Source organism: Mauremys mutica, chromosome 8 (assembly GCF_020497125.1).
Source record: "Mauremys mutica isolate MM-2020 ecotype Southern chromosome 8, ASM2049712v1, whole genome shotgun sequence".
Lineage (NCBI taxonomy): Eukaryota > Metazoa > Chordata > Testudines > Geoemydidae > Mauremys > Mauremys mutica.
The window spans coordinates 81,071,800-81,095,007 of NC_059079.1; the positions used below are offsets into that span (position 1 = coordinate 81,071,800).

Below are 23,208 nucleotides of genomic sequence, written 5' to 3' on the forward strand. Positions count from 1 at the left end.
AGATGAAAGCTCAAGGGAGAAATGAGATAGTCTACCATTAAATTTATCTGTTTAGTGCAAGGCACTGAGTAAACTCCAACAGCCAGAGGTAAAATGCAGAGGAAGCTACTGAATTCTCATTTTATGTATTCCTTTATTAATTGTGGATTGTCTATGGGTCTTGTCGGTCCACTACCAGGTCTATTATTCTATCCAACTTCCAATCCCCTCCCCACACCCCCACACCCCTTCGAGCATGGATGGGGAAGCAGTCTTTTTTTTTTTAAAGCCAGGATTGTGTTTGTATGATTTTTTTCCTGCCTGTTTTTGTGCCGAGCACAATCTGCTCTTCCACCTCCTCATGGTGTTGGCCAAGTGAAGTAAGGCTTAATACTCAACTCGATGGTATTTCTCGTGTCTGTTTGTCCCATCAATTCAAAACAGTGTCAGGGAATGTTTGATGCCTTAGTGGGAAGAGCTCTATTGATCCTGGTGAACCAGGAAAGCCTGATTTCTTACAGTGGCTATTTGTTGCTGCAGGCAACAGAGCATTGTGACAGCAGAGGTAAATCAATCAGTTATCACTCACTGAATTCCATGTTATTTGTATATTTTAATCCCATTGGTTACATGAATCAGCAAATGAAAAAGTCAGGACTGAGGTGCTTTGGCAGAGTTGGGGATGTGGGGTACAAGGATCCAGGACTGGAACAGTAGAGGCTGCTTCAAATCAGGAGCTGTATTGGTTGAGTAGGAGTGAGGCTAGAGCTCTGCATTGTGACACCCTCCACATCATGTTTGGATCAGGCAAGAAAAGTTACCTTTGCCCACTCACTGCTAATTTAGTTCCTCTGCCTGCAGCACCAAATGAGTACTGCCAAGGGGAGAGATTACCAAGGTAGGTGGTAGTGTTAGGGTTAAGTTATTGGGGGAGTAGAGTAGGTGATGACAGGCTGGGTTGCCTCTGATATCACAGTGCTATTGCTCAGGCTACTGATGGGTACTGTCAAGGGAAAGTTGTTGATGCAAAACTAAAAGCAAAAAAGATATGAGGAGCAGCATCTTAGTTGATTTAAAATTATAGATTTAGTGTCAGTGTCCTGTAAAATTGCTACAGTTTGAGATAGAGAATGCATTCCTGCCCTTCCCACCACTTGTCATAACATGACAGGTCTATACTGCTTACAATATCTGGTCCCAAAGACACTGCCTTAGCCAGTCTTTCCAACATTCATGGTTTGATTAGGACATTTATCAGATTAATTGTGACAAAAGCCCAAATTGTCCATCCAATGTAAGTTTTGTTTGAGATTTCAATATGCTGCATTTTATTTTGCACTGATGTTTAAGTACTAAACTGTAATACTCAGTAAGGTATCTGACAACCCACACAAATTTAAATTTAATATACCTGCAGTGTTATTTAATCTGAATTTGATATGGGTTTAGCTTTCATTTTCCCATTCTGTAGAAAAGTATTTAAGCAATTTAATTATCAGTTTGTTAGAGAGCCCTCTATTTATTCATATGTGCCTCACAGGTATCAGTTTAGATACACTGACTGCTTTGGCCAACTACAAATGCTGTAACAGAAGACTAGATTAATCAACTTTAGTCCAGATCTTCAGCTGGTGTGAATCAGCTTCATTGACTTCATATCCATCCGAGTTCCAACACAAGGAAGCAAGTGCCAGCTGAGATTTTACTGTTGCACTGATCAATAGTTACATTAGTGTTCCCCCTCCCCCCACCCCCTTTGATAGAGAGAAGCTAGGCAACAGCCCCAAGGTCTCTATTGTGGGGAGATAATTTAAAACAATGTTAATGGAAAATGATGCAAACCCAACCAAAAATACTGCCCCCCTCCTCCCCCCCACCACACACAGCACAAAAAATGGAACAGGTAGCAGTTTAACAACCCAAGTCTTTCTGAACTCATTTATTTACAAACTAGACTGCTTCCCTCAGTAGCATCCTCATCTCCTTTTCAAGAGCTGTATTAGTTAAGATACTTTAGTGCTTCCCTCTGCCAGCCATACCACAGTATTGCCTTTGAATCTGACTAGAACTCCATTAGAGCTGAGTGACATCTGCAGCTAAGCCTTTGGCAAAACAAGGCATCAGCTCCACCTTGTGGTGCCAAGCTGATCCAGACACAGTTCCTGCTTTCCATGCCAAACATGCTAAATTAGTCGGTATTAACTAATGCCCTGCTAGAACCATTCTTGGTTTATGTTTGTGAGAACAAAAGGCTAAATAGGGGGAGCTGGTCAGGCTTTGGGGTTAACCCATTGGTATCCACCATCCACAAAGAGGAAAGAGAAGGAAAATAAAAGTACTTGAGATATCTGGGGTTTTGCAAACTGTTCAGCTCTTTCAGACTTCTGGACTCTCATGAAATAGGAGCTGGAACTATAATCAAGGAATCAGACAGTGAAGTTCTGCTCACATAGTACTTCTCACTAGCAGACCTTTTTCAAGTGCAGGGAGATTGGTGTACCCAACTTGTTGCTATCTTTACTTCCTCTCTCCAAGGTAGTCAGGTCTTGGAGATATTGGAACATCAGTCTTCCCTTGTGTGGCTTGATGATCAGGAAGGTTAGGTTTCTCAGCCTTTCACTTGATTCTTATGGCTTCCAAATTTCACTTGCTCTGCTTTGCATTACTTCCCTCTAAGGGCTTCAGACGAATCAAGTGCTAGGCCTACCTTGCATCTGTGCAGCTTAATCCCATCAGGTTTGAATTAAGTCCTCCTTCACTAGCAGTTTTGGGAAGAGTCCTTTATTAGGTCAGTTTTTAAAAACCCGTATTGTTTTAAATACCATAGACACTAGTTCTATGTATGTACATCCCTTTCCCCTCCAAAAAGCTACTTATAAACTTGAAATTTAATTTGATAAGTTTTAATAACATAATAACATAATAACCCCCATATATGCTATTTCTTTCGTATGTTGTTTATATTAATTGCAGTTATAACAAAGTTACCATTTGCTTCCAAATAGGCATACTTAAAAGAGTAAGGCTGCTGTAACTTGACTGGCATTTTTTGTACAGCATCATCTTGTGGATGGGGGGGAAGCAGTAGACGTGGTATATCTTGACTTCAGTAAAGCTTTTGATACTGTCTCACATGACCTTCTCATAAACAAACTAGGGAAATGCAACCTAAATGGAGCTACTATAAGGTGGGTGAAAAGCTGGTTGGAAAACCATTCCCAGAGAGTAGATATAGGTGGTTCACAGTCAGGCTGGAAGGGCATAATGAGTGGGGTCCCGCAAGGATCAGTTCTGGGTCCGGTTCAGTTCAATATCTTCATCAGTGATTTAGATAATGGCATAGAGAGTACACTTATAAAATCTGTGGACAATACCAAGCTGGGAGGGGTTGCAAGTGCTTTTGATTTTAAAATTCAAAATGATCTGGACAAACTGGAGAAATGGTCTGATGTAAATAGGATGAAATTCAATAATGAAAAATGCAAAGTACAAAAATGGAAGGAACAATCAGTTGCACACATACAAAATGGGAAATGACTGCCTAGGAAGGAGTACTGCGGAAAGGGTTCTGGGGGTCATGGTGGACCACAAGCTAAATATGAGTCAACTGCAAAAAAAGCAAACATTATTCTGGGATGTATTAGCAGGAGTGTTGTAAGCAAGACACGAGAAGTAATTTTGCTCTACTCCATTCTGATTAGGCCTCTAATGGAGTATTGTGGATGTGGACAAATTGGAGAGAGTCCAGAGAAGAATGACAAAAATGATTAAAGGTCTAGAAAACATGATATATGAGGGAAGAATGAAAAAAATTGGGTTTGCTTGGTCTGGAAAAGAGAAGACAGAGGGGACATGATAACAGTTTTCAAGTATGTAAAAGATTATTACAAGAAGGAGGAAGAAAATTGTTTTTCTTAACATTTGAGGATAGGACAAGAAACAATGGGCTTAAATTGCAGCAAGGGAGGTTTAGGTTGGACATTAGGAAAAACTTCCTAACTGTGAGGGTGGTTATAAATTGCCTAGAAAGGTTGTGGAATCTCCATCATTGGAGATTTTTAAGAACAGGTTAGACAAACACACGTCAGGAATGGTCTAGATAATTAGTCCTGCCACAAGTGCAGGGGACTGGACTAGATGACCTCTTGAGGTCCCTTTCAGTTCTATGATTCTATCTCCATTTGTGATGCTAGGAATATTATCACTTGTCCATTTTCTCTTGTTTCCCATACTTCACACAGTGTGGCCTGGTCTACATACAAATTTTGTACTGGTATAGCTATGTCCACGAGTTGAGTCATTTTTTAAAACAAAAACTAAAGACAAACCCAAAAACCAAAGACTGTACAAACCCTTAGTGAGGACATTACATGAATAATCTCTATTGGTATAAGGACATTTGTTTGTAACTGCATGCACACTAGGAGTTGTTCTGCTTTAATTATGCAGGTATATTTTCTGTTGTAGGACCAGATTCAACTACATTAGTGTAAACTCTCAGTTTCTCCACTGAAGCGAATAGCAGTTGTCCTAATGCATCACATCAAACATTAAGCTTCATGCCAGTCATTAAAACTAGTCTAAAATCCTGTATCCATCAGCAGCCAGTATGGCATGCTTCCAAGGAAAACAAAAACAAAACTTACCCATAATGGACAGTTTTACTACAACATGCTGGTGGGGGAAAGCAGGGGCAGACTTGACTTGAGGCACTTAGTAGTTGGCCTGTATTCTGAAGCATGAAGGATATCTCTTGTGTACCTCTTTATCATCTTTCTAAAACATAAAAGCACACATTCAAATTTTCATACAGAAGTCTCATCTGTTCTTCAATCCCGATTGTCTCCCCACCCAACAGGATTGTGGCGTTAATCCATATTTACACTAGCATAAGTGAGATCAAAGACTAGTCCAGGATCTTCAGAACAATTTCTTATAATCTAAATCCAATGAAATTGTTTTAGTCATTGAGTGGAATAGGAAAGTCAGTTTAGACATACTCAAGTAGGCCTACACCTAAAACTGAAGCTTTGGACATAAATGTTTTGGTTTTTTTTAAATCACCTTTTCTTCCTGTGTTTTCTAACCAGTGTTCTCATAGCAGAGTTGAAAATCTTGGGACAGGACTGCAAACTCAAGAACAGAACAGCAAGATATCTGAAATTTAGGATGCTCAGTTCCATCATTCTATCCAGGTACTTTTGTTTTATACCATAACCATCACTGTGGTGATGACCCTTCTCCACCAGCAATGATGCCGCGGTTGTAAATGGAATGCATGGAAAGCACAGAACATTATTTTGAAAAAGGCTAGAGCGTTCTGCAAGAATGGTCTATAATCCTATATTTTACAATTGGCATATTCTTTGGGACCATTAGTAATTTTACTTTACATATTCCTTAGCGTATAACATTACAAGTTGAGAGAAAAAACAAAGTCTACAATAGTTGAACATAAACAGGTGCTGTCATGGTTTTGCCAGCTTCCTCTGGAGCGGATATTTTGATAGCTTGTGGAATAGGCACGTTTTACAATATCTTTGAATGCATGCAAACAGGTAATATTTCAAGTCCACTTTTATTTATTTAAATTACTAATGGAAAAGAGTAAAACATATGAAACACATTAGCTTTTTGTCAAGTAAACATGTTTTAGAATGATGCATTAGATGTTAAATTATGTTTAAAACAGTAACAAAACTAGCAGAAACCAAAGATAATATATACAAGTATGGGAAAGTAGCCAGAACACAAAGCTTGTGTAGTATAGCCTATCCACTTGGCTTCAAGTCTTATACAAAAGAAAGGTCAGTGCTTCAACTTCCTACCATTAATGTGGCATGAATTAGAGGTAGGATAGCTTCATTGTAAAAGTTATGGGACTTTTCGGTCTTTCCACTACTTAGAGTTAGGACAAACATGTATAATCCTTTTGTGGCTATAGAGGCCTGCTATACAAAACCAGCGTGAACACGAACAAATCTTTAATCCAGAAAAGTATTAACTATACTTCTATTGATTTAACGGGGAGCTTGAGTTGGCAGCCCTTTAATTATTCTGAGCAGAAAAATAAACCACTTGAGTTAGGCCTAATCTCCTCATGTACAGGGTTCACCCTTTTGAAAGTATCCAAATGTATTTCTTCCATCTGGCTTAATGTCACAGGGTCAAATCTTCAAGTCATTCAGACAAATACTAAGTGAATGGGAGATTTTACTGATCTATGAACTGCAGCGTTTTGTGCATTTGTTTTGTAAAGGCTCTAATGTTGAATTACAAGGTTTATTTTATAAATCTTTTAGAAGTAATATTTTTGAATATGAGTGGCAATTGATTAGACTTTTCCTGTTGTTATGCATACTTCCACCTTGTCATGTTCTCTGTATGTATAAATATCTCCTGTCTGTGTGTTCCATTCTATGCATCCGAAGAAGTGAGCTGTAGCTCACGAAAGCTCATGCTAAAATAAATTTGTTAGTCTTTAAGGTGCCACAAGTACTCCTGTTCTTTTTGCGGATACAGACTAACACGGCTGCTACTCAGAAACACTGATGTGCAACTCCCTCAAATTAAGCCATTTCCAGGCCTGATCCAGTGCCTACTGAAGTCAATGGGCATCTTTACACTGATTACAATAGGCTTTGGAGCAGGCCTTCCACAAGTAGGTACTGGAACTAGGGGTGCTGCCACACCCCCTGGCTTGAAGTAGTAATAACAACCCAAATACATTCAGCCCTCTCCCCATCCCCACACACTATAAACATTGTTCCAGCAGCACTGAAATAAGTAGTTGTTCTTATGGCTGAAGAGCACCATTCAGCAACATGCTGAGCATCCTCAATTCCCTTTGACCTCAAGCCAATGAGAGCTGCCTTACAACTTAAAGAACATGAGTCTATTTCTTCTAATAAAATCCTTGCTCAGTGTTACAATAAGAAAGCAGTGTTTTTCTAATAGCTATTTCCTTTCTAATTCTTTGTAGAGCCTCTATCTAGAAGCTTCCCCCGCTCCTTTCTTCCTGGTTTCTTGCTACAGATTTAAAGCAACGGTATGCATCTTTTCCAAGAATTTTGTCTTGGCAATCAGTGTCAAATTAAGTGGTGTCCAAAACATGCTAAAAGCTCAATAAATTGAAATGCACATTAATAACTACTCCAAATTAGCTATATATTTTGCTTGTTTTCAATGCAGTTTTTAAAGTTTTCAATAACATGGCCTAATGTGTGTTTTGCATCTAGTAAATATCAAGTATAAATTACTACATATTTTAAAGTTGGTTTACGAAGCACAGCGATGTTTGCTGTCTTTCTGTAGGGGATACTAAATGGTTCAGGGAATTAGTAATGGGCTACTAAGGCTTTGAACTCCATATCATTGGTTCAACTCTTGACATGTCTAACTGATATTTTTTACTGTGTCACAGCTGTTTGGTAATTGGTATGAAATTATGCGTGGGGCCTCAGTTCAGCTACCTGAAAAGATGTGCATTTCATAAACCCCTCTCTTAATTACCATTAATTCGGAGCTGTGTTACCAGTCACATCTAAGAGAAGAAAAGACAAATAGGTAAAGAGGTTAACTGACTGTTTGATCCATAGGGGAAGCACATAGGTGGGGCAGAATGGGGTAATCCTGCAATATTGCCACCCCACGTTTTAATTATGCTATAAACTAGGGAGCTTCATTCTTCATTGCTATAAATATGCTATTTCCCCCTCAAGTACTAAAAAACATATTCAGGAAACAAGAGTTCAGGAAATGTTCATTTTTATAGGGTATTCAGAATAGCAGGGGGTCACAGGTAGGATTCCAGTATACTTAGGGTATGTCTACACTACAAAATTAGGTCGGCAAAAGGGGCGGGGGATGGAGAGAGAGTGGATGAGGAGACTGTGGAAGCAAATTGGACTGGGAACCATTGCGGGAGAGAATTCAGATAAGAGCGGACAGCCAGGACTGAGATTAGGAGTGGGTAGGGGAAGCCAGTGAGAGCGAGGGTGGAGATTGGGATTGGCACTTGACAGTGAGTCTGAAGGGGGAGTTTAGAACTAGCTGGGCAGCGGGATGACAGACTGGGATGCTAAGACAGAATAGTGGAAGCTGCAATTTAGTAGGCAAAGAGAATGGGACAAGGGGATGGAGAAGATACAGGACTGGGACAGTTTGGCAGGGATGAGGCAGAAGTGGTCAAGTTTTGGCAAAAAACAGCAGAAAAAATCTCTGCCCACTGGAGCACACTTCCCTACCAAACATGGAATGGAACCCATGGTTCCTGATTTTCCCTGTTCCTCCGCAGTCAGCCAATTGCCATGAAACTCACTGGGAATGGGATGGCTTACCTTCTAGTTCTGGTCTATTTACAGGATGACAATTGACTGCTGCCATCAGTTACTTTCTTGCTCAAGTGGCAGAGGTCTAGAGGTGGACCTAAACGTTCCTACCTTGCTGAGGACTCTTGTGGCTGTCAATGATGCCACAGGATGGAATTTGATTTGAGTTTGCTTTTGTAAAAAGCTAGGAAATTAGAGACATGCAGAAAACCCCAAAAACTATGTTAAAAGAACATAATTAACTTAATCACTGGAAAGATAAGAAATGCCAGAATTAAAGTTGCATGTAGAACCTTAATTTGGGCCACTTGTGCATATGCATTACAAGTATTTAATTACATGATCCGAGATATTCAGAGGCGTATAACTTGGCCAAATTTGGGCACTTTTCACAGGGATGGCAGGAGGAAGCTCTCTGGCTCCATTGTGACACCGTGGCCAAATTTCATGTCTTTGCTCTAAAGCAAGGAGACACTTGAGTTTCTCAATGCAATTTTGATTTATTTTTTTTTAAAACACACGGAAAAGTGTATTTCCCCCAGCTTTGTCTTCAGAAATGGTTATATCATTTCATCTGAAAATTTCCAAAAGGAACAGACCTCAGCTTGGGGCAAATGCCTGTCATGGAATAATTCAGCTGCAACATTTAGTTTGGTGAAGTTGTAAGAATGGGGAAAAGGATCTTGTAATGAGGGGTGCCAAGCAACTTTTTAACCATAGGTGGTGCCCCCAGCTTCGTTTACAATTCCACTGGACTTGCTGCAGATGTATAGTGGTGTCACCAGCTCACAATGTGGCCCATACTGTATGCTTGCTGTCAAACAATCTGACAAGTGATGGAAAACCAACAGTGTCAGAACTCAGGCTGCCCTTGCTGTTAGTACATTATGAAAAGCTACAGAAATGGAATGGCTAGTTGCCAAGAATTATACCTAACATCCAAAATCAATAAAAAGAAACATAGAAAAAAGACTTTTAAGTGCCAACATTACTAGACACGACAGTTTAACCTGACCGTGTATCTAGAAGAAAAAAATCTCCCTAAGCACTGTAATTAATATGGTTTCTACGGTACACTTACTTGAACTTATCCTTAACACATGAGATTGTTTGCAATTCCAGCTGACTCTTGCTTCCTTGGTTTTCTGTGAGTTCTCCATTTACGATACGCTATTTGCAAGAACATGTTTTCTTTTACTTCCTCTTTATCTGTTTTAGTACAGACACTCTTGCATACAGAAACAGAGATGGCGCCCCATTTCATATGGAAAATGAGACTGTGCCTGATTAAGACTATTCGCTATAGTACTGAATAAACACAATTACAGAGATGTCATTCATCACTAACTATAAATATGCATAGAATACTGTGGTACTGCACTTAATGGTCTGTCATACTTTGCATTAGAAACTTATTTTCAGGGGGTTTTAATTCAGCTATAAAAAGCCTCTAAGTTGAAATCTATCACACAATATCTCAGCCAAGAAATGTATTTGTTTTGAAAAAAAAAAGTCTGTTGTGCCATTTGAGTTATGAGTGGAGCCCTTTGCCTTCATTACTTGAATAAATAAATAAATAAATAAAAGTCTGTACATTAAGGGCTTTTTAACTCTCAGCTTAGCAGTGGGTAAAGTGGGGTCATCTTTTTTGCTGTTTGGAATGAATAATGGAAACAGCTAGAATATTTCCCATCCACCCACATTATTACTGGACATGGGGCCAGATTCTAGTCTGGTAAATAAATGCCCCCCAACCGGGCATCCATACATGCTGCCCAAGCAGTATTATAGCATTCTCCTATTCTGGCTAGCAATACTACACATCCTTTACCTCTCGGGTATTCCTCTTTCCTGCCCCCTTCCCTCAGCCTCTCACACTTTCTTCTGTTTACATTCTGAGCCCAGGTTACCTGGACTTTGATTAAGCTCATTGCAAGAGCAGAGGACATCAAATGCCTCCATATCTGTGGATATTAGGGACTGGGATGTGGCTAGTCAGGTCTAGTGGTCAGAGCAGGAGTCAGAGTCAAAGGTCAGAACCCAGGTTACCTGGAGTAAGGCTGGGGAGAAGCAGACACAAGAGCTATCACAACCATGGATGAATGCTTTGAGTAGCCACTGCCCTGATGCTGGTCTTGAGAGCAAGTATGTTAGTCCCTTAGCCAATCAGGCAGCTCACATTGGGCACAGCTCTCCTGGCTACACTGCTTGGCATTAAGCTGTTTGCAGTGTAGTTAAGCAAGCTGGCTGTGGATCCTTACTCCTGACAGTGCAGCCCCTTACTCCACATGCACATCTACTGTGCCAGACCTATTTCTTTGTGAGCCTGATTGATTAGGGGTAGTTAAGGCCAAGAGCTGGCCCCCCTACTCTAGAGTCCTGGTTGGCAAGAGCACTGAAAGTCTTACCTTTCACTTAGAGATGCCAACCTGCCTCTTGTGGAAGGAGAGGAATTCCACTCGTACACGGGAGCTTAATCCTGCCCCGAGGGGCAGGATTTGATTGCAGGCCGCATGATTGGCTCTGGAATGGCACTGGGAGAAGGCTGAGGGTTTGGACAGGGAGCACATGTTGATTTGGTAGCTGCTAGAGGTAACAAGGTCTAAATGCAGCCTAGACCCAGTGCTAGGTCCTCAGTCCAGGGGAAAAGTTGGGCCACAACTGCAGCCAGGATCATACAGTGGCCTGACTCAGTAGAGGGTCACCATTCGACATCAGCAAGCATTTGAAGTATCAGGTGCTAGTTCTTCAATCCCCAGCATGGCACAAGTCTAAGGGGCAATGCCAATAGTCAGTTTGGGCAGCATTACCCTATGTTTCAGCCTTGGATTCAGTACATCAGACTATTGCTGGGGTGGTACTGAGACTCCCCTATGGGGCAACGGAATGGCTCCTTTCACCAACTGCTTTTGCCCCCTTTCATTAAAAAAAAGTGTTGGCATTATAGCTGAATGAAACATTTATTTCTAGGGTTAATTCTTAACACCAATGTCGTAGAAGGGAACAAAGAGCTTTGGGGGCTAGTTGGTGGCAATCAAGTTCCTCCCCTCCACCCCAGCTACGTGGCTTAGAATCTGATGGTGGCCCCAAAAGTGGCTACGTCCACTACATCTAACATTGACTAAGCCTGCTCTCTTGACCCTTCAATAGCCCTTGGGGAGCATCTTTTTCCTCTGTAATTCCAACACCCCCCCCCCCAGCATCTCTACTATGGATATTTTTTGTGATGATTTCAGCTGCATTTGACAGTATAAGGACCCCAAACAAACAGCTTTAATCATAGTGTTATTAACATCTTTAGTACAGAGGTTAGCCAACATTGTCTAACTTTAGCATCTGAAAGTCAAGCCATGACATTTTGAAGTGTTAGCCTTATTGCATATGCACAGCTCCTGCACCGGTTTGATAGTGGTCTAGGATGTTTGTGTTTAATAAGTCATAAGGCAGACTGAGAACCATCATTAAGAGAGTCACAGTATTACTTACACGCTACAACCTTCTTACCCAGATATTGCTTACACCTGCTTTTATTTCTGTTATACTTTCAAGCTGCGTCATCATCTCTGCAATTGCAAAGTATCCTCAGAAATAAACTATTATCCTGTTTAGCTTTGGCAATTGAGACAATGGTTCATAATCCGGTAGTATCCAAATTACTATTCACTTCACAGGAAATAACTTCTACCTAGTCCAGTGTTTAACAAGCATTCTTCTCTTGACTACATAGTAAGATATTCATGACCTTATGTTATCTGCTGATGTGTAATTCTTTGAGAGGGTTCTCAGTGTGTCTTGTGGCACTGATACCCTGAGTTAAAACAATTCTATATTCTCTAGCATGTAGTAATAGTATTTTGGATTGAAAATAGAGAAGAGATGTTCCCTATGTTCTGTGTAAGTATCATTTGGCATCTTTCTGCTGGCTCTAAAGAGTTTCATGTATTCCTGGTTGGCAGTTGTAACAAGCAAATGTGAAATTTTGACCTATAAAAGTGGAGAATAGTTAGACAAATAAAATACACCATAGTGCATTTTTTCCAAAGTCCATAGAAATTCCACTCCAGTTTCTGAAGTATTTAAACTGCTTGGTATTTTGCCCATCTCCTAGTGCTTTCCCGTTTGAGCCACAACTAAAACAAAAAACACAAGTCATTATTTTGGTTGCTTCCTCTTTTTGCTGGCTACTTCCATGGCAAGCATATCTGAGTCATTTCCAAAGTATCTGCCACTCTCTTGCCTCTCCACTTAGAAGGCCATCTGTTGGTTTACCAGACAGTCAAACATCAGGGTGGATTGATTTAAATCACCAATTTTAATCATGATTTAAGGCAGCAAGCAGGAAACCTTGGTTTAAATAATAGATTTTAATGATGTTTTGCATTTGTACTTCTATTATTTTACAAAGGAAAAGTTGATAACTATTAAAATGTTGATTTTTAACTAAATATAGCCTTTATATGAAGTTTGCTTCTTTTAATTAACCAGGAGGATAAACTACATTTATAAACATTTGACTATTACGTAGCTTAATGTACACGTATTCAAATTCTTAATTTTACATTTATTTTTGCGTTAGAAAACAGTGAATGATGCAGGTGTTATTTGCAGGATGATTTTTTTTTAATTTGTGATTTGTGTTAATTTAATTTCCATCCAAATTGAGCTTAAAATTAACAAATATAGCATTATTTTATCTTAGTGTGCTGGATACATAAGAAAAGTCTACCAGAAAACCTATCCAACATGTTTTGCATTTAAAATCAAGAAATATTATCTGTAGCTGTTTTAACTGATTTTTCTAGTCATGATGTCCTTCAAGATTTACAACTAGTATATCTCATTCTCTTGCACATCATTTTGATTTATACATTTGAAGTGGAAAATAAGCTTTTCTATTATTTGAAAATTTCAATGAGTTTCTTAACTCTGAATGAATTAGTCATTGCATTGAATGAGATGAATAAACTGAACTGAAGAAAACAGTCTCTGCACCAGCTGAAGAGGCTACTGCTGTGTAAAACTGGTTTAGCACTTTAATCAACACTGGCTCCATGTGCTTAACCACTGAACTCAAACCACTGAACTGGATCAACTTTCTTTAAAACTCAGCAGCAAATATGTAGCTTAATTTTTGTGTATTTTAATTTCAGTGATTTTAATAGATGAAGACCTAAATCTAGTACAAATGTGTTTGAAATGGACTAGGTTGTCTTTTTAAAATAAAACATTTTATTTTAATAAATTCAAATAAAAACAATTATAAAAAACGTCATTGATTTTTATCCACTCTGTCAAACATTCTAGGTGTTTCAGAGGATGATCCTTTCTGTGGTTAATTCATGGAAAAAGTGCAGGTGACTGGGAGCAGCCTTTACACATAACCTAGTAGTTTCTTGTGCTGCTTCTGCTGTCTCACCTATGGGCTTTATTGTAGCACTTCCTTCCCTGCTTCCCATGCACCCCCGCAACTGACTGAAAACTATGGGGCTCCATTTCAGCTTCTGCTGAATGTTATTCTATAGCAGAACATGCAAGTCAAAGTGTTACTTAGTGATCAAGTTTTAACATCAAAAAGTCACCTCAGATAACCAGCCTTGTTATTGATTGTTCACCTAACAGGGACAGCGCGCTTCCTGCTGTATAGGACAAAGATGAGGACAAGTCCTGCCATAGCACCACAGGGAGAAATCCAAAGAAGGGAAGAAATGTTATGTACTCTGTGATTTTTCTTTGTTATGACCTTGCTAGTTGCGTGTCAGAGTAATGAAACTTCTAATACTTCAGCTGAGGGCTCAATCCTGCAGCATCTGAGAAGCTGGGTGAGCCTCATGACTATTCCACTCACAGTGCTCAGCAACTCCTCCCTTCTCCCCACCCCCACCTAGGAAAGAGCATGATGATGGAGGAATGGACATAACATGGACTAAAGAAGTTGGAGTCAGGGCATAAGTGCAATCAACTGAGTCCAAGTGTGAGTAGGTGCCATTTTTAGGCTTTTCAATTACTCCTGCTAATAAGGAGCTATGGCTCACTTCAGCACATGTAGTTACTGGCCTTAGGACAGAAAGCAGGAGCAGTCACGAGACAAGATTTTTTACTATACAAGACTTCAAGTGTTTACCATCAAAGCATTCTCACAGCCAGCAGCTCACTATCTGATATATGTGGAACATAACTCTCTTCCCAATTTACTAACCTGTAGCAGCCACTTCCCTCCATTTTCTTCTTATGACACATAACCAACCACTATTGTCAACAGTCCTAAATGGAGGACGAGGGCTGTTCTCATCCTTCGGCTACATCCCTGAAGCATTGAGATGTAAATGAAAAGCATCAGTTTTATTATAGTGTGTGGTCCAATCTAAAAATGCTACAGTTAAATGCATATTGTGTTAGATGCAATAGTGCATATTATATGCTTTAATACTCATTGTGCTGGACTATTTACTGTACTGGGTGGCCACAGCTTTGCAGTCTTTGAGTGTATTAAAAGAAAGTTTCAGGAACAAAGACTATTATAAAGTAATAACTTAGAAGCAAATTAGCACTTGATTAATCTGAAATTCAAGAAGCTCTGTAAACACCTTACTCTCAAGCCCAATCTGACTAGAAACACTATCTTTGGTATTTTAGGCATACAAAATCTCTTCATACTTTGCCTAGAGAAAATCCAATTGTAATAATTCAGAGAACAGTTGATTTTTAGAAGTTGACACCTGAAAGCCACTTTATACTAAGAGTTACAGTCGTAAATTCATGTAAAATATGGAATTTACAGTACCATGTCAAACTATAGGTTATGAAAAGCCTAAGAAATTCACCCATGCTTAAAACCCATCTGTATAAACAGTGTGTAGATGGATGTATACATTTTTGTAAAACAAACATTTTAAAAATCAAAGTCATATGGTGCAAACCTCCAGCAAGATATTTTAACAGCTGTCATTGGGCAATAGCCAAAGACAGATTCCAGATACCATCTTCTCATTGAGATTTATAAGTCTGTGTAAACACATTGGCCACCATTATGCACCCTATTGTGGGCAGGATGCCTATGTATTGCCCTACCCTTTGTTCTCCCAATTCCAGGCCTTTTTACAGAGACTCCACACACTTACTGGCCCAGTCACCATCCTTATCAGAGTATAGGTTTATTCAGAAAAAGAACTCAAAAGTAAAACTCAGAGTCCCAAAAATCAGCTTTAAGCCATAGCTCTTACCTCAGAGCCTGGGTGAGCAAAAGTGTTCCTTCACTAAGTCCTTTTGTTATCAGTTCTCATGGGTGACCCACCCTGGGGCTCAGCTTGTAACTGTCCCGCTTAGAGTTGTCTCCCGTGTAACCTTTCCAGAGACAGCCCTCTCGAACAGCTCCTTCAGTGCTCTCCTAAAGAACCAGTTGCTTGAGCTTCCCTCCCTGTGCCAAGTGTCTCTGCTTAGCTCATTTAGCCAGTCTGTTCCAGGCTTCCAGTCTCCTGTAGGCAACTCCCTCACCCTCTTTGTTCTCTCTCTCTCCATAACTTGTGAAAAACACAAATCAGCAGCTACTCGTTCAGCTACTTAATTTTTTTCTTATGCACTTTTGACAGTTTTTCTGTAAGCTGATGTTTCAGTGTAGGTGATTTTCTCCTATATAATATTAAAATGGTTAGAGTATTTGATTGGGAATCAGAGCATCTGAGTTCCATTTCTAACCAACTCCAACCAACCTGGCAAATCATTGATGATTATACCTTCAAGAATGTGCTTAATTCCAATTTAAGTCATTGCTAACTGTACAACTATATTGTATAGACAAAGTGGGCGAGGTAATATCTTTTATTGGACCAACTGCTGTTGGTGAGAGAGACAAACTTTCAAAACAGCAAACAACTATATTGTCTCAGTTACCCATTTGCAAACTTACTGAAGACAATGAGCTTCCACAACTGCACTGAAGGCTTAATTGTGGCCTGCCAAACCTTTATTTATTTGTTATGATACTGTAACTAATTAGTTCATGTAATCATCCATTTATTATTTTGTTATGGTCAACACATGTGCTATTCCATATATAATTAATATATGCTCAATAGATTTTAAGTTGTAGGATTTTAGAAGTATAACATTGACAACTATTTAGGAGTAATAAGTGTATATTATCAGAGGGGTAGCCGTGTTAGTCTGGATCTGTAAAAGCAGCAAAGAATCCTGTGGCACCTTATAGACTAACAGACATTTTGGAGCTTGAGCTTTTGTGGGTGAATACCCACTTCGTCGGATATAGAAGTAATGCATGGCTGTAATGCAAGGCCTATAGGCCGAGGCCTGTAAGATTTTAGCTTAGCTCTACTAGGCCATAGGTTTTAGAACACTTGACATAAGTGGATGTCCTATGAATAATCCTATGCCACTAAGGTTACAAGAGTAATAGAAAAAGTGGGCCAATGGGTAATGTTGTGGGAAATAGGTTGTAATGTACCCATCTAGACCAGAGGTTTTCAAACTGCGGAACGTAAGGCACGGGGTCGTGGTGGCTCTGGTCAGCACTGCGACCGGGCCATTAAAAGTCCCATCAGTGGTGCTGCCTGGCTAAGGCGAGTTTGTTCCTACCTGTTCTGATAATGTGCTGCACCCCAGAAGCAGCCAAGTCTGGCTCCTAGGCAGGGGGGCCACGGGGCTCCGCACGCTGCCCCCACCCTGAGCACTGGTTCCGCACTCCCATTGGCTGGGAACCTGCCAATGGGAGCTGGGGTGGTGGTGCCTGCGGGTGAGAGCCACGCAGAGCCACTTGTGCGCCTCTGCCTAAGAGCAGGACCTACTACTGGCTGCTTCCAGGGTGCAGCATGGGCTGCAGTGCCAGGACAAGCAGGAAGCCTGCCTTAGCGCCTCCACTGCGCTGCTGATTGGAAGCTGCCTGAGGTAAGTCCACATCCCAACCCCAATCTCCAATCTCCTGCCCCAGCCCTGAGCCCCCGCAACCCAGAACCCCTTCCTGCACCCCAAACCCCTCAGCCCCAGCCCAGAGCCTGAACCCCCAGAGCAGAGCCCTGACCCCTCCTGCACCCCAACCCCCTATCCCAGCCCAGAGCCCCCTCCCACACCTTGAACCCCTCATTCCCAGCCCCACCTGGCAGCCCTTATCCCTGCATCCCAACCTTCTGCCCCAGCCCTGAGCCCCTCATCCCAAACCCTTCATCCCCAGCTCTGTTGGGTTGCAGGCATCTACAATTTTCTTCAACTAGATCACCAGAAAAAATGTTTGAAAACCACTGGTCTAGACTGCAAGACACCTGATTGTAACATCATGGATGTCCTGCTTTGACCACAGGTTATCATGGAGGCATGTTGTGCAGAGATGCTAATGAGAATAAGGAAAACTAATAAAACAACCTATGAAAAACAGGGCATCCCAACATTCATGAGCTATGGAAGTACAAATAAGGAAAGTAGTATTAAAATCTATATACATATGCATAAGGTGTTGGTCATAATAATATAAAAGAGATTCTGTGGTTAGGCTAAAATGGGAGGAAGACCCATGGAAGACTTCATTGTGATGATCTCTACAGGAACCACCCCTCAATGACCACCTGTTGAGAGATCCACCCAACTCTATGAAATCTTTGGGTATGAGAGTTTAGATATGGCATTGGCCAGCGCATGGACTCTCTCAGGTTGTGTAAATGGGTATGTGAGTGTAACTTATAACACAAGCAAGATTTTATACTTGCAACTGTGTTTGTGGTTACCGTTCTCATTCTTAATCAGTTCCTAAAGCCTCCATATCTCCACCCTATTTATCTTTAAACTGTAACAACAGGAGCTGGACCGATAAAGTGTTTGTTTCATCCCATTCTAGTTTTTGGTCCACATAGAAGACTGCAACCTACTACTGCTATCATTTACTGTTTCCTCAAGTAGCGGAGGTCTTAGCAGTGGATCTTAAACATTCCAACCTTGCTGATGAATGATGTGGGAGTAAGTAGAGTTCCACATAATGGAATTTGTTTTTTCCCATTTGCTTTTTTAAAAACCTACAAATAAAATATATATGTTAGAAGTAGGAGTGGTCTAAATCTTAACATAAAAACTAATTTAAAATTGTGATTTTTTTACTAAATAATTTTTTTTTGTGAAAAATGTTTTCCATATAAACTCGTGGGTTTTTTTTAATAAAAAAAATTAAAGTCCAAAACCACAAATACTGTCATTGTGCCTACTGGGAGTGTAGTTTTTGGTGTCTCATGTTCCCAATCTCCTGTAAGAGTAAGGCTCCCCAGTGGATTTATTCTCCCATGAGGCACCATAGCCATACAGCTGCTGTGATGCACCTCCTTCCTTCACAAAGAGTGGAGACTGTGAAAAATCATGAGAGATGTAGTCTGACCAAGGCCCCTGGCCTACAGAGAACAATGGAGCAACCAAACTACAGCTCCCATGAGGTACCACAAACAACGTTTTTGGTATTCTGTAAAATTGTTTTGGGAACTATCAAAATTTTCCCTGGAAAACTGACATGAATTTTAATTTGTTGAAATTTTTAATTTAAAAAACATTGGCTCCGGTTAAAAGATTGCAACTTTGCCAATCTTATGAAAGTCAAGTATTCACATTAGAAAATGCCAGTATTAAGTTTCTCTGTGAAACCTTAATTTGCCCCCCTGGTGTGATGCATTATAGAATCATAGAACTGAAAGGGACCTCGAGAGGTCATCAAGTCCAGTCCCCTGCACTCGTGACAGGACTAATTATCTAGAACATTCCTGACATGTGTTTGTCTAACCTACTCTTAAAAATCTCCAGTGATAGAGATTCCATAGCCTCTCCAGGCAATTTATTCCAGTGCTTAACCACCCTCACAGTTAGGAAGTTTTTCCTAATGTCCAACCTAAACCTCCCTTTCTGCAATTTAAGCCCATTGCTTCTTGTCCTATTCTCAGAGGTTAAAAAAAAAAAATCTTCCTCCTCCTTGTAACAACCTTTTACATTCTTCAAAACTGTTATGTCCCATCTCAGTCTTCTCTTTTCCAGACTAAACAAACCCAATTTTTTCACTCTTCCCTCACAAGTCAGATTTTTTTAGACCTTTAATCATTTTTGTTGCTCTTCTCTAGACTCTCTCCAATTTGTCCACATCCTTTCCGAAATGTGATGTCCAGAACTGGACACAATACTACAGCTGAGGCCTAATCAGAATGGAGTAGAGTGGAAGAATTACTTCTCGTGTCTTGCTTACAACACTCCTGCTAATCATCCCAGAAGGATGTTTGCTTTTTTTGCAACAGTGTTACACTATTAACTCATATTTAGCCTCTGGTCCACTGTGACCCCCAGATCCATTTCCGCAGTACTCCTTCCTAGGCAGTCATTTCCCATTTTGTATGAGTGCAACTGATTGTTCCTTCCTAAATGGAGTACTTTGCATTTTTCCTTATTGAATTTCATCCTATTTACATCAGACCATTTCTCCAGTTTGTCCAGATCATTTTGAATTTTAATCCTATCCTCCAAAGCACTTGCAACCCCTCCCAGCTTGGTATTGTCCACAATCTTTATAAGTGTACTCTCTATGCCATTATCTAAATTATTGATGAAGATATTGAACAGAACCAGACCCAAACTGATATTTCCAGGACCCTACTTGTTATGCCCTTCCAGCATGACTGTGAACCACTGATAACTACTCTCTGGGATGGTTTTCCAACCGTTTTTGTACCTACCTTATAGTAGCTCCATCTAGGTTGCATTTCCCTAGTTTGTTTACGAGGTCATGCAAGACAGTATCAAAAGCTTTACTAAAATCAAGATATACCACATCTACCGCTTCCCCCCATCCACAAGGTTTGTCACCCTGTCAAAGAAAGCTATCAGTCAGGTTACTTTGACATGATTTGTTTTTGACAAATCCATGCTGACTGTTACTTATCACCTTATTATCTCTCTTATTATCCTATAGTCTATAATTACATGATCATATATTTCAGAGTGGTAGCTGTGTTAGTCTCTATCAGCAAAAAGAACAAGGAGTACTTGTGGCACCTTAGAAACTAACACATTTATTTGAAATTTGTTAGTCTCTAAAGTGCCAGAAGTACTCCTCATTCTTTTTGATGATAATATATTGTTTTTCCCACAGGACTCCTGTCTCATCCAGTGCACAGTTTGGACCTGCTTTGTGATGGATCATGGTTATATAGTAAAGAAGGATGTGTGCAAGCACCTTGCCTCATTTGTTGCAGACACTGGAAGGTGAGTAGTAAATGAGGCAGGGCTTTGCAGGAAGAGAAGGGATGATCTCACAGTTAAGGCAGTTGAATGCTACCCAGAAGAACTAAATTCTATCCATGCCTCAGCCACAGAGTTCCTGTGTATTACTAGGAAAATAGCTTCAACCAAAATTTACACAGGTGATCAATAGCTGGGTATTCCTCATTTGGTCAGTGCCCAACTATTCAACAAATTACAAGTTATTTCAATCTTCTTGAAGTCTTCTTCACTTTTTCTGCAAACCTAGTGATTAAATATTTTGTTGGTTTACAATGCTGTTACTGAAATTCCATATTACATAACATTGGATGTAACATTGCTGAACTTACCAGTGTTGTACACTGACATGCTTAAACTGTGCTAGCAGCCTGTTGTATTGGCAATATTCCTTTGCATGATGCCATCTAGTGGTTATTGATATTACAACAAAGACTTCTGGAACAATTACGACAGCTGAAAATATGTCAGTTAACCTGTGCTGTGTGCATCCATCGTTTCTTCTACAAATACTGCATGCACACTGCTCGAATATTTATTTAAGCCCAAGGAACAGAGAGACTGGGGAGGAAATGTAGAATGAAAAACAGCCCTAATTTAAAATAGGTTTAAAATGGAGGTTTAGTAGAGGCTTTAAAACACAGTAGGGGCTTTTTCAAACTACTAATTTAGCTTTCAGTCCTGCTCTTGCTTTCATTTGTCATTCCTAGCATTGTCAAAGCAACTGCATACATGAAGTTGAGAAAACAGTTTGTTTAATAGTGTTAAGTTTTATGGAACTCATTGTAATTTTATAGATGTAATCATTCAGCTCTCTGTAAAACATGTGTTTATCTGCATAGGAGGCCTTTCAAAGGAAATGTGGTATTAAAAAAAGTCTCTGAAACCTTCAGTATGTTGAATGGGATTAACATCTTTAAGCAACACTTGTTGGGTCACTCCCTCCAAGCTTTTACAGTTCCTGGCAAGCACTAGAGACCCTCCCATCTCTTTAAAGCAACTCAATGACTACTCTGTAAGTACTAGACCCTATGCTCATTGTGGTTAGTTTTGAAATTCCCACAGACTTTAATATTGCCCAATTGAGACTTAATACTTTTGAAAAGCAGTTTACAAACATACGACTCTGATCTGTCTTAGCTTGTCTGCCTTTCATTGCTTTAGTTGATCTTCTTGTATTTTCACCCAATCCCCAGTTCTCCAGGGTCAAATCTAAGTGCCTTAAACTAATTTGTATTTTTCCACCTGCGACTGAAGCAGCGCTCCCCATTGATTTCTTTGTACTTTTGCTGAAAAACTGATATATATTTTAGTTTGTGTCCTCTGGTGTTTTATAGTTTCAGCTATGGGCCAAATCCTGTACCCCTAATAAAGCCAAAACTTCCTTTGACTACAGTGAGTAATCTGAATAGGGGCTATAGGGATAGGCCCTATACAAGCAATTCATCTCTTGGTTCTCCATTTCCTAGTTTGGCCTTTTGACCCCAAATGCCTTCTGCAGTTGCCATCAACTGGTCTGTACACTGAAGTGATCTAAATCCTTTTGTCAGGTTGTTTCATTTCTCATATTGGTTCTATCACCAGTGTTATTTAGTCCTGAAACTTTGACCTCCTGAGCCCAATTCTCCTGTCATTTATACTGGTGTTCCAATGTTGAATCTAGAGTAACTCAGCGTTAGACAGATATACCTCCAGGTAGAGGATTAGAATTTAGTTCTGTTTTTGGTATCTTCATTCAAATCAATTTTTTGTATGGTAAATAAAGGTCATGAAACTTTCCCCTTGGTGTCTCACTCATGCTTTCCCTCTGGCTTTCAACTCTTTTGTCTCCTGCTGTGTAGCAGTTGTATCCAGCACCTCATGTTACTTCCTATTCCATGGCTTTTTAGTTTAGCCTTAATCACTGATGTGAAACCTGATTTTCTGATGCTTAGATTTTCAGAAATATATTGAGTTTTCCTTATCTCTCATGGCAGTGAAGTCTTCAAAGAGCTCCAGCAGATTAGTGAAGCATGACCTTCCCTGCCCGAAAACCACAGACACTACTGCGAGTTTTGAAGGAGAAACACATTCCCCAGGAAGCAGCTTTGTAGAAGATTCCATTTACTACATTTACTATATCAGAGCATGTGGAATTCCATACAAAATAATTTAAATGAGAAGGAGGCAACGGCAGATGAACTTTGCCATCAGCAATAGCTGTATTTTATTAACCTGCTGGAAGTGGTTATTTCTTCACACATTTAAAAGCCCCAAACAGGCCTTTTTAAATGGTCCATTTCATCAGATTCAGTCTCTGGACAATAACTTTGGAGCACTTCCCCTCCCCCCATTCTGTGGTCTGTTTTGCCTTACAGCCAGGTAGGTGTCCTTCAGCTATCAGTGGCTGAACCCTGTTCTCTATCACCTGTGTTCAAGCTCAGTCTCCATTGTGTTATTGAGGTCTTCCAGGAGAATTTGTCCTAGTGCCTCTGAATCCCCACAAGTCTTTAAACAAAAAGGAAGTTGCTGTAAAGCAAGTGAGGGACCAAGCATTTCATACTTTTTAAAAGCTATTTCTTTTCACATGTTATCATCATCTGGGCAGAGCCTTTCAGAATGTGTGTAATATCTAGAGCTCCTACAGAGGTGACTTCATCATTAACATTGAAGTATG

General features: G+C 40.1%; 1 long non-coding RNA gene across 1 annotated transcript; it reads left to right on the forward strand.

The window, feature by feature from the left end:
• The first annotated feature begins 809 nt into the window (after window positions 1-809).
• LOC123375399 lies at window positions 810-21,508 on the forward strand. Its single transcript, XR_006581430.1, has 5 exons — window positions 810-877; window positions 5,070-5,174; window positions 18,148-18,266; window positions 20,425-20,537; window positions 21,395-21,508. It is a non-coding gene; the product is annotated as an uncharacterized LOC123375399 (long non-coding RNA).
• Window positions 21,509-23,208: the final 1,700 nt, after the last annotated feature.